The 13,225-nt window shown below is 33.8% G+C and overlaps 1 protein-coding gene and 1 long non-coding RNA gene across 2 annotated transcripts in view; one reads left to right on the plus strand and one right to left on the minus strand.

Moving 5' to 3' along the window:
- The window catches only part of si:ch211-137a8.2 (uncharacterized protein LOC777613 homolog), a 50,694-nt gene extending 46,849 nt beyond the window's left edge, over nt 1-3,845 (minus strand). The window contains 1 exon segment of the mRNA XM_056473583.1: nt 3,619-3,845. The gene's annotated coding sequence lies outside the window, so the exon portion shown is untranslated.
- Nucleotides 3,846-11,472: 7,627 nt separating this feature from the next.
- On the plus strand, nt 11,473-12,808 carry LOC130242216 (uncharacterized). Its single transcript, XR_008838944.1, has 3 exons — nt 11,473-11,791; nt 11,871-11,965; nt 12,331-12,808. It is a non-coding gene; the product is annotated as an uncharacterized LOC130242216 (long non-coding RNA).
- Nucleotides 12,809-13,225: the final 417 nt, after the last annotated feature.

Genomic DNA, 13,225 nt, shown 5'->3' on the forward strand with positions numbered 1-13,225 from the left:
AAAAATATTATTATGATATAAACAAACTGAATAGCATATTAACAATTTTACAAAGATTTGTAAACAATGCTAATGAAAAATTGTTCAATTACACAAATAAAAATTCTTTTATAGACAATTTTCAAAACAATTTTACATATGTGATTACATGCAAATTATAATTATATTGTCCTCATTACATGATCTATGACTTCAATTTACCTGCTAACACAGATGACATCCATGTATAAAACCAAAGTCAAAACTAACCTAAAAATCACAGATCACCTTCATCCTTCTCCACTTTTCTCATGCGTGAAAACCAGAACACAAAACTGTCATTCATCTCTTACAAGTGTTGGTGAAACCTGACTCCTACCATTCAAATGAAGCTCTGCTCAGGGGGCAAACGCAGTTTCAGCAACCAAACTCACCAGCAGCAACAGTGAGGAGAAAGAACTTACAATGAAAGCCAGAAGCAGCATTAGACTGAATGGCCAATTACTAGCGATGCATGATGCCATTCATCATTAAACTCAGCATGGTGTCATTCTGGCCAAGAAGTGTGTTTTGTTGAATGCATCTATAGCCTGAATTGAAGCACAATAGGCCTGCGAGGGGATATTTAGAAAGAAAAGACAAAGCAGGAAGCTCTCTTTTGCCCTTAACAACCAACATACGTTCTTCAACCAACATTATTCAAATAAATCCACTTAGACTAAAGGGGAAAGCCACAGAAAAAATAGCCTAAAGAGTAGGACATGTTCAAGCAGGAGGATTTTATAATCCATTTTTACATTTAAACTCTAGTTTGTCGAGTTTAGTAATCAAATCATTGGGTTTAAGACTACATTTGAAAAATTAACTAAAGAAAACATCAAATTAGAGGGAATATTGACTGCAAATCAAGTAATTGTTTTTTAAAGGGCTCACTGGAAGGTCTCTGAAAAAAAGATTGAGATAAGATTGAGATGTCTAGAGAGAAAAAAGGCACAACACCGATTCACTTCAAGTCATGCAGCCTTGAAATCCACTCAGATGAATGAAAAAAGCTAATACGCAATTGTTAGTTCACAATCAGCTGTCTGACCATGAATTATTTAACATTCAAATGTCATTCTGATTAAGATGTCAGGAGAACAGCAACCACAGATTGTGCTGTAAATAACAGTGTATTAATAACATTTTGTTATTGCTATATATAAGAACAATATTTAATTACAAATGACTCATTTAAAATTTTACTTAAATTATTTTAAATGGAATAAAAAAAAAACTTCACTTATTAAGATCAACAACAACAGAAAACACATGCAGGTTAAAATTAAAAATACATTAGAATAGGATCAACCATACTGTACTATTTTAATAAAACTAAATAATTATTACAAAGGCTTAAGTATAATATATGGGCCAACATTATATTTAAAAAAAATGCATGCATGTATGTATGTATGTGTATATATATATGTATATATATATGTGTGTGTGTGTGTGTGTGTGTGTGTGTGTATGCATATATATATATATATATATATATACACACACATACATACATACATACATACATACATACATACATACATACATACATACATACATACATACATACATACATACATACATACATACATACATACATACATACATACATACATACATACATACATACATATATATATATATATATATATATACATATTAGAAACAAATTAAAATGTGATTACATAAGTAAGTGTTTAAATAAATAATTATTAGTACTGTAATGTGTTAAAACCTAATAATGAGTTTTTGGAAAATAAAGTAATGATAATGGTGATGATGTTGATCTTAAGAACAGCATGCAAAGAGGATGACTTCAGCAGGTTAAATATTCAAAAAGATTTTACTAATTCCTAAGTATTTCCTAATAGAGTAGATTCAGATGGTAAAATATTATACACCTTAATCGAGATTACACATTGTAGATATTGTAGTCTGATTACACAATACTTTTAGAATACTTCTGACCTAACCTGTCACATAGATTTGATTATTTTGTACCATACAGAACTAAAGATACAAATAGAAAAAAAATACAAACCATTCTTTGTGAAAATATAAATACGTCAACCACAACAATGTAAAAACAAACCCCTTAAAAACAACACTGTTAATATTTTGAAATGTTGAAGGGATAGAGTAATCTGTAGTACTTGAACTAACATTAACTTAAACATAAAAATGACATTGTGTTTTTTTTTCCCTGTGTATATAAAATTCATTTCAAAAAATGACCAAAGGGAAACCACAAAAAGAAAAATCCACTACTAAAACATTGAGGTAAAGTTTATATTCGCACATTCGTCCAGTGTGACACGGACCCTATATTGTTTACTTTAAATATTTGGTATGAAATCACCTGTAAGAATGACTTTAAAACAACTTTAGCACTATTTAATTGGCTGAGAACAACTTTGTATTTTGTCATTGGCTGATAATATGACTTCCGTATTTAGAATCTGTAAACAATCCTTTTCTGAGATTATATTATTAAGGAGAAAGTCGGAATGAGTGAATAGAAAACCAACCTAACCTCAATTTCTAAAACTGACACTACTGGTTACAATAATAGACATTACTGAACTTCTAAACCTCATCTAAAGAAAAATATAAATGATCTGCTTTTGAATTTCTTTATGAATGCTTGCTAGGATTAAAGATTGTCCAGATAAAAAGAGGCCTGCACAGAAACCCCTCATTTAAGTGCTTCAAATCATCACGAGTTCAACCTTATCATCAGCCTCATAGAGTTCAGAGTCAAACTTATGAAGTTCAACCTTATCATTGACATTATGAAGTTGGTTAGGAAAATGCACAGGGCTGTAAATGCAGACACTGTGACTACTACTATACATGGAAAACATAAGCTCCGGCATTTTAAATTCTTTCTATTGCTAAATCGCTGTTCTATAATAGTGGAGTAGATCTAAGCTTTTACTAGGGATCATTAGGCTAGAAACTTTGTCCTAAAAAACAAAAACAGGTCAGAGGCCGGCTCTTTGACCGATTATGGCTGGAAATGCAATTTAAGCACAATATAATTAATTAGATTGACAACAAAAGATCTTTGACCCAGAATACAAGGCCAGTTCACATCTGACTACAACGAGAGGCATCAGATGTCATTGCAGGGATAATCAATGGGCAGTGTGGATCACATTCAGCATTAGTCTGTAACCTGATGGCCTAGTGTTGTCACCCAGCTGGTGACTCATGCATACCATTACACAACAACACAAACACACATTTAACGTTAAATACTTTCAAAACAATGGTTTGTACGGACGCAGAATACTTAAGCTACCCCTGTGTGCAGGTTAAATGAGAAATTACCATCTGGTACGTTTCCCAAAAAGTTTTACGTTGAATTTAAGTCCTATTTAATAGAAAATGTGTTTTAATCAGTCAATATGATAGCTTTTTTTTTTTTAAAGTGTACAAGTTTGTTAGTAATTATACACCACATTGTCGATAAAACGCGCGTGCTAACGTTAAGTTCCCAAAACGCGGTGCAGATGCACGTGGATAATGTTTGCAGGCGATATTTTGTCTTTTTAAAATTCACTATAATGTTGTGTAATTCCTCCTAACACTTACGTGCAAACATGTACTCCAAGCTTCCACTTGTCTGCTTCAGGGAATCCCTCGAGGTTTCAGGAATCACACAGGTGCAAAAGTTTTCATCCTCAGGGTTAGAATACTTCTGATCAGCTTTGAAATGCTAGGTATGCTTTGCTAACACACATCAAACGGAAACTACTCGAAGTTATGTTGTGCGATTAAAAGAGGCTCCCTGTTTCGAGTCACTTAGCACAGCCATTAGACTTTTGAGTTGTAAGCAAATTGAAACGTCACCTGACACAGGTAAAGCGAAGTCACGCCCCCGGAACAGTCCACGCGCTCCGCCTACTCACCTTTACAACTCAGCTGCGTGACTTCAGGCACGGGCATTTATTTACGTGGAAATACGATATGATGTTGGTTTGGAAAATGAGAGAAGGATTGTACTCAGCTACTTGGGAAAGAAATATTGTTTTCTTTTTAATGGTTTTTGTTGTTTTTCTTTTTTTCTTATACTTATTTTTATACTAAAATGTTGCAATGTAGATTCATTCATTTTCTTTTCAGCTTAGTCCCTTCATTAATCTAGTCGCCACAGCGGAATGCAGCGGAATAACTTATCCAGCATATGTTTTACGCAGCGGATGCCCTTCCAGCTGCAACCCATCACTGGGAAACACCCATACGCTCTCATTCGCACACATACACTATGGGGGAAACCAGAGCAGAGGAAATCCACACGAACACGGGGAGAACATGCAATGTTGACTTGTATTTTAAAACGTTGAGACATTCTGGAACTAAATTAATAAAGTTCAGAGATATTTAAAGATGTGTGTGCAATTATCTTGGCAATGTTATTGTTTTGGAAATTAAATCTTGTCATTCATGAAAATTCATTTCTGAATCTTCTTACATAACACAGAGGTCATAAAATCATATTCATAAGAATATAGGAAATATGTATTTAAAAATAATGTTATATGCTATGCATATTCAGAAACAGCCTTGAGAGAACATTGGGCTGTTAACATTTTTATTAGAAAGTGCATATTTGGATAATGCAGCATGATAATTCGGCGTTCAATATAATATGCACACTCTAAAGTAGCCATGTGCGTAATAATATAAGTACAATTAGGAATGAACTTAAATGAACATTATGTTGTGAGACTAAGTTAAATTCGACTAAAGATATGATCAAAATCAAATCATATCATATATAATGATATATAAATATATATTTTAGGCCGGTAGACAGCCTGGTGAAAGGGGTGGTTCTTTTTTCTCAAAAAGTGGACGTTTTTGCAGTAATAGGCGTCATTTAGGCTACTATTTGATTATGAGATTTAAATACTGAATTTTAGTGACATTTTAAGCACTATTTTAGCTGAAATAGATTGTCGGTTGGTCATCATAACCAAAAAAAAAAATGAATGGATAACAACAATAGCCAAATGGTCGCTTTTGGTGCTTTACACCTTTTCATTAGTCATTTTTTTTTGTTTCAAGAATAAGGTACAAGATTTAGAATAAAAGTTACTTGTAAAACATTTACCCTATTTAAAAACAAAACAGTATGTTTTCTTGCACAGCTGGATGTTGAACTCATGAAAAGTAATTGTGTGCACTGGCTAAAACTGATTAGCTGAAGTCACACCGAAGTGACAGCCAACAGAGGATTCCACTTGGTCTTAAAACCTTTTTGGATGGGTTATTTCCACAATTTATGATGGCATAGCAGTCAAAATAGGACAAATGAACTCTTATATGGGGCAAATACTGGACCTTTGTCAGTAAGGGGAGGGTTTTTCGAACCACCCGACCCCCCGGCTACGGGCCTGTATATACTATTATTAGCCCCCTTTGCAGTTTTCCTTTTTTAAATATTTCCCAAATGATGTTTAACAGAGCAAAGACATTTTCACAGTATGTCTGATAATATATTTTCTTGGAGTGTCTTATTTGTTTTATTTCGGCTATAATAAAAGCATTTAAAAAAAAAAAACATTTTAAGGTTTAAATTATTAGCCCCTTTAAGCAATATATACATATTTTTGTTGATAGTCTACAGAACAAACCATCGTTATCCAAAAACTTGCCTAAATACTCTAACCTGCCTAGTTAACCAAATTAACCTAGTTAAGCCTTTAGATGTCACTTTAAGCTAGAAGTGTCTTGAAAAATATCTAGTATTTACTAGATTTTTATTATTATATTATATTATTATATTAAAAATATCTATTATTTACTGTCAACATGACAAAGATAAAAGAAATCAGTTATTAGAAATGAGTTATTAAAACTATTGTGTTTAGAAATGTGTTGAAAAAAAATCTTCTCTCCGTTAAACAGAAATAGGGGGAAAAATAAACAAGGGGGCTAATATTTTTCTGACTTCAACTGTGTGTATATATATATTTATATGCTTCTTTCAAAAAACACTGCTCAGTGCCTTGGAAACTGCAGCATGCATGTATGTTGTATTTGCAGGATGGATTAGCTCACTGTAATAGGCAGATCTCCCACAGGAGCTCCTTTGTTGATTGTGGGGAAACAAAGAAAAAGGTCCCATAAGGGGGCCAGTACAGTCTCTACTGTCTGACAACTGCTGGATATGAACTTGGCAGGACACCATTTAGCCCCCTTGAAGAGCATGTGTGAGCAGACGGTACCAATACACGAGGGTACAGGATCCACTGGCCAACCTTCACTCATGTACCCTGTGTTCACTCATGCAGTCGCCATTTGTCTCATTCCTCATCGAGTAAGGAGGTGCGGCTCCTGCATGTGTTTATAACTCTGAGTGATTCAGCGCTCACGTCAAAATCAATCGGTCACTCTGCTAATTATGAATAAAACACAGTGTAATAATGCAGTGGAGTGCATTTACTGGCTTTGTGCAGCTAAAGAAAAGCCCCCAAATGTGCAAGAACACAAAACAATAGAGATGTGTCCACTGAGGGTGAGAGGTGAAAAGGTCACAAGCTTCATTGTAAGCCAAAAGCAATGATTTAAAGGGACAGTTCACATCGAAAAACTAAATACTTGCGTTGTTCACTCATCATCCTCCTCATGACACAGCAGAAATGATTTTTAAGTGTATGAACTTTTTGTTTAGAGTATTCAGAGCATGGTCAGAATTTTAAGCGAATGTATAATACATATTTTTTACATTTTACATTTCAAAATATGAATGAATTTCTGCATAACAAACAAAACAAAAACATTTTACCTAAATACATTACTATAAACTGAAAATTCAGAGAAACTTAGAATTGTCTAGTGGTCTCTTAATTTTATTTATTTATATATAATTTTGCAGTAGCCTATATTATATATGACATTTGGGCTATTAAGACCCTGCATGTGACCTCACCTTCAAAGCCGTTTTGATTTGCTACGTTTAAATGGTTGCTCCTTTTCTGCAGACAGCATCAACCTGACAAACAGAAAGTATGACACAATTATGTCAGTTTGCATAAATTAACTTCCATTCTTCCTATGAATCATTCAATGTTATTGTAATTATGCAATGTCGTCATCCAGATGGGAGTCGGTCTTCTAATGGAATGTCTCCCTCTTCTGGTCACTCTGTAGACCGTTTAACACGTTCGTCGTCATCCTTTGATGTCGGGCTTCGTCAAAATCATCCTTTCATGGCAGTACTGTAAACCTCAAAGCGTGTCAAATGAGTGTGCTAATATAAGATGTCTTATTTGGAGGGGTTTCAAAGGACACTAGAGGCTTTGTTCGCATTTGCAAGATCGCGAGCCAAAGCAGATGAAATTAGGTCACTGCTGTGTTTCATCCAGCAAAGAAGCGCGCAGCAAATGAGCCTCAACATTTTCACTCAAATGCCTCATGTCTAAAAAAAAAGGGAGGCTGTGTTGTCTGAATCTTGTCTTGGGTGTTTAATATTTTAGCTTAGCCCTCTCTCCCTCTCTCTGGAGCGGGTCTCTGTTTCACCTTATGTGGCCTCCACAGTCTACTGAGCATGTTCGGTCAGAACCGGGTTGCGGAGATGATTAATCGACTCTGTAAAATCTACTGTTAATAACGCAGTCCTCCAGAGAAATATTATTATCTTAAGCTACTCTACAGAGCGAGCTGAACATCCTATTTCATTTCCTGCAGACTGACGTTTTTCCTCCGAGGAGATTAGTCTATAACGTGCATAGAAATTACAGTAGGATATTTGACGCAATTAATCACGCAACCGGGGGTGAAATGCTCCAAAAATATGTCGACGTGAAATGGGTATTATAAGAATGTATCCATTGAACAAGAGCTTTTACAGTTATTCAGTGACATGACATATATAGGTGGGGGTGACACGGTGGCTCAGTGGTTAGCACTGTCGCCTCACAGCAAGAAGGTTACTGGTTCGAGTCCCGGCTGGCAGTTGGCATTTCTGTGTGGAGTTTGCATGTTCTCCGCTTCCTCTGGGACATGTGGTATAGGTGAATAAACGAAATTGGCCAAAATGTGAATGAGTGTATATGGTGCATCTGCAGCTGGAAGGGCATCGTTGTGTAAAACGTATGCTGGATAAGTTGGCGGTTCATTCCCCCGTGTGACCCCTGATGAATAAAGGGACTATGCAGAAGGAAAATGAATGAATATATAGATAAAACTGTGTTTCTCTTTAATTAAACCATGAAAAAAAACAAAGGTTTTGTGACTAACCATAGTTTAACCAAAGTATTTGTAGTAAAATTTTGCTTATATGTGATAATTAACATGGTAAAAAATAAATTAAAAAAATGTCTGCTCTTAATTTTAGGTTCATTTTAGTATAGATAAATATTAAGGCAGTTTAAATGAAAAAAGTATTTATCAGCAGCCCTAAGAATATTATACACTCTCAGAAATAAAGGTACGCAAGCTGTCACTGGGGTGGTACCTTTTCAATAGATACAAATTTGTACCTAAATGGTCCATATTAATACCTCAAGGGTACATATTAGTACCTAAAAAGTACAAAAGTGTTCCTCTTAATATTTGTAGGTACAAATATATAGTTTTGAGGCACCAATATGGACCCTTCAAGTACAAATATGTAGCTTTTAAAAAAGCACCCCAGTGACAGCTTGTGTACTTTTATTTATGAGAGCGTAAAGACTATTATGCTTTTTTTTTTACTTCTAAATGCACTAAAGCCAAATTAAATCAGGCAAAAAAGTCACAAGTTAAAATGATCTGAAAAAAAAATCATGATAACAAATGTTTTCTTATGTTATTTGAATTAAGTGATCAGGTTTCAGCCAAGAAAAAAAATGGTTTTATAAAGTTCAACTTAATATTTTTAGTCAGTTTGGTTGGTTGAATGACTTTAAAATTTAAGTTGATTGAAATATTATAAAACATTTTAGGCAGCATTAATTTGTTTTACAGTGCAAAAGTCAGCTGTATTTTTGAACAAAGTAAATGAGCGAAACTATCAAATGAATGATTCACAGCCATTAAATGAATCAGCGTTTTTGAACTAATCCTTCATGAAATCATTGACCCAAATGACAGTCACTTTTTCACACTGAATGAATATGTCTTGTGCTTGGATTATTGGAGACCAGAAGTAAGATATATTGAAGCATTATAAATTTAATTCACATGTATTTATATAGCATTTTTCAGATCAAATGTAAATTTAAAGTCACTTACAGGAATTAGTTCCCTTCAGAGCTTTAAAAATATCAGATGCAAGAAAAAATTATGTTTTTATTTTATATTTTTATGTTATTTTAGCATTTTAGCCCTATTTTGTCCGATCCCAAAGAAATCTCTTTACAAACTCATTTAGATAACATATAAGATGCTATTCTTTCAAATTAATTAGACATTTTTAATGCTTTATTATATATTGCAGCAATTTAAGTACATTTTATATGTACTGTATCAGTCTCTAAATACTTTTTAGGAAACACAGTAACGCAGTTTGATTTATATAACTCTGGTTTCTGTTCATTGTGATAATCACCTTTCCTTAGCATACTTGTATTCGGTGGCATTTGCTCTCGCTATATCAGGAGCAGCTTGTGTAGAGCTGAATTTGAAAACCTGACCTTCAGATGCTCGACTGAGTCCGTGACACACAGTTCGTAATTCTAATTGCTTTGTGGCAGGGTAACAAATCAAGCCGACCTGATGCAGACACTCTTACCTGGGATGAGATACGAGTTGCTTTTCCAGCCATCTGGAACAGTCAAGAAGAAGCTTGGCCTTTAATACAGTAGTTCACCAGTTGTCACTAGCTCTCAGGAGAAGAGAAAAAAAAACACACACACACACACACACACACACACACACACACACACACACACACACACACACACATACTGGTTTTTGTGAATTACCAGGACACTGCAGCCCAAACTGGTGTGTTGGTGTATTAGGGGGACACCCCTTTCCACTTGCTGTACAGAGATGTGGTGAAGATCAAAAAATCTATTTTGACCCATACAACACAGATTTCACTTTAAAGTTTGTTTACACAAAACACAATCTATAATGTAACAACCTGAAAATATACCCAATTATGAGGACAATTTATAATTTGACACACAAGCTCCGCCTACGACACAAAACTGTATTATAAAGACTAATGTGATTTCTAAGGACACTAGCTATACAACACACAAAAGTGTCATTTGAGTGTATTGAAGGGACATACCTGATCTATGAGGACCAGTGGTTTAACACATACACAACAGTAAAGATTGTGTATTAAAGGGACATACCTGATCTATGAGGACCAATGGTTTAACACATACACAACAGTAAAGATTGTGTATTAAAGGGACATACCTGATCTATGAGGCCCAGTGGTTTAACACATACACAACAGTAAAGACTGTGTATTAAAGGGACATACCTGATCTATGAGGCCCAATGGTTTAACACATACACAACAGTAAAGACTGTGTATTAAAGGGACATACCTCATCTATGAGGACCAATGGTTTAACACATACACAACAGTAAAGACTGTGTATTAAAGGGACATACCTCATCTATGAGGACCAATGGTTTAACACATACCCAACAGTAAAGACTGTGTATTAAAGGGACATACCTGATCTATGAGGCCCAGTGGTTTAACACATACACAACAGTAAAGACTGTGTATTAAAGGGACATACCTCATCTATGAGGACCAATGGTTTAACACATACACAACAGTAAAGACTGTGTATTAAAGGGACATACCTCATCTATGAGGACCAATGGTTTAACACATACCCAACAGTAAAGACTGTGTATTAAAGGGACATACCTGATATATAAGGACCAATGGTTTAACACATACACAACAGTAAAGACTGTGTATTAAAGGGACATACCTGATATATAAGGACCAATGGTTTAACACATACACAATAGTATTAGTAATAGTATTTTATATTATTATAAAATATTGAGAAGATTTCGCTAATATAACTAAGATTTAAATTTCACTTATTTTTTAAGCAAACTAGTGCAATTACTAAGCTTAATTTGAGAAACCAATTAAGCGAATATTATTGAGGAAAGATGGCTTCACGTTTATTTTAAGAAAATTCACTCAATTATGTGGATTTGATTGAGATGTTTGCATTTGAATCTCAACAACGGCAGTGATCAGACGACATTTTGAAGGAGCAGATCAACAGCGAGCATGTTAAGAGGTAAGCATTAACAGTTTATCATTTTATTGTCTTAAGTAGCCTAAGCTCTTTCAGGAAAGACACATGCTGTTCAAACTTGTTCAGGAGGTTAGTTTTTGCCATATGATGTATATAGGGATACACGGGTATTTTTAACCCATTCCTATTTAAAATTGATTTGCTTCAATATTCATTCTGAATTATATAATGAAGTTGAACAAATTATTTGCATCGTAATATTTAACAGCAATGATCAGGCAACAGTTAAGCAGGGTGGACGAACAACAGTGAGCTTGTTAAGTGGTAAGTCTAAGCTAAGCTAAGTTAGCTAGCTATTCAATGGGGTTTATGCACAGCTAGTGCTTTTCCATTTCATAAGGTTCCTTTTACAGCATTGATGATGTAATGTAATGAACTGTGTTTATATATAATACTGTACATAAATACTAATATTTGTTTGCTTCATTTTTCAGATCAAAGAAAACGTTTGCAGTATTTTCCCACTAAAGAGGAGCAGTTTATTGAGGCAGATTTTGATAAAGAGAATGGGTGCCATACATCAGGTATTTTTAATAATGTTATTTGTGTATTATTATTATTATTAGGCAACATTACTAATTTCTACACTTTTTTTTGCATCAGACCTCACATTAAATCAGGGATGAATCGAGAGATGTCGTCCTCTGTTGCTGGTCTATCTGTATAAATAAGATGAAGAGCTCATCCAGGAGTGCAATGTAAGTGTCTCAAACCGTTTCAGATATTTACGATCTTCAGAAAACTGCACTTTATATTTTTGCATGCTTACAAAAAAATATATAGCTACATTGTTGAATGCACTATTCCTTGTATAAACATGGTTTGTTTTTATACATTTCTGTACACTAGTATACATTTAAACACCCTGTCCATTATAAGTCAAAATACTTGTGTACTTGTGTCAGTCAGCAACATCTACTCAAACATTATGAAGAATTACTGTTCACTGAGATACAAAGAAATGGTTTATTTCCTTAATAGATTTCCTTAATGTGTTTTAGTAAACATTTGAAATGTACAACTGCATAATTTAATAATGATAAACGTAATGTTTATTTTACAGTGTGGGAATGCACAGAGAATTGTTGTCTGTCAGAGGGATGACCAACCATGAGGACTTCTGCATTGTCTTGGAGGATAAGCGAGTCATGGCTAGCTTGGAAAATCTAGAATTGCTGAACTAGATTTATACAAATATTCTCCAAATAAAAATCACTTACAAAGAAACGAATATTAAATTTGACACAAATTCACTGCTAAAACCTTTTGGGGAAAATTTCAGTGCATTGACTGATTGATTGTGTTCCTAATATTTTGAGATATGGCTTTTATACTGGTTTTAGATGTTATGCAATACACTAATTCTGTCAAATTTTGTCTAAAATGTGACTGTTCCTATAAAAGAAACATTTGACAGAACATTTTATTTTCCATGACATGGATAAAGGAATTTTTATCAGAGATTAACATTGCTGTAAATTTTATATAGATTTGTTTAACATATTGCACCATTTTGTTATCAGTGTAACATGTAATAAAATGATATTTGGCCAAAATGTATTGTGTATGTATTTCATTATACATTATATATTTTACACTTTATGAATGAGCAATTTTCATTAATAAATCTGAGTAAATGGTGATTTATTTGCATATATTATAAAAGCACATTTCACATGCTTCATTCAAGTGGTTTTTGTAAAAAAAAAAAATATGAGTAAATGGTGGTGGATTAGCTTAAATTATAAAAGCACATTCTGCTTATAATTTTAAAATCTTCATCTATCACTCAAAAAAAAATTGTAATTTTCACATGATTCATTCAAGTGGTTTTTGCTAAAAAAAAAAAAGTCTTGAAATTTACTTAAAACTAATATGTGCAATTGTGTTACCACTATTTTTTTTAGTAAATAGCACATAAGATTTTTTACAGTGTATAACAGTATGCACAGTCTGTG

This window comes from Danio aesculapii, chromosome 15 (genome assembly GCF_903798145.1).
Source record: "Danio aesculapii chromosome 15, fDanAes4.1, whole genome shotgun sequence".
In the NCBI taxonomy this organism is placed as follows: domain Eukaryota; kingdom Metazoa; phylum Chordata; class Actinopteri; order Cypriniformes; family Danionidae; genus Danio; species Danio aesculapii.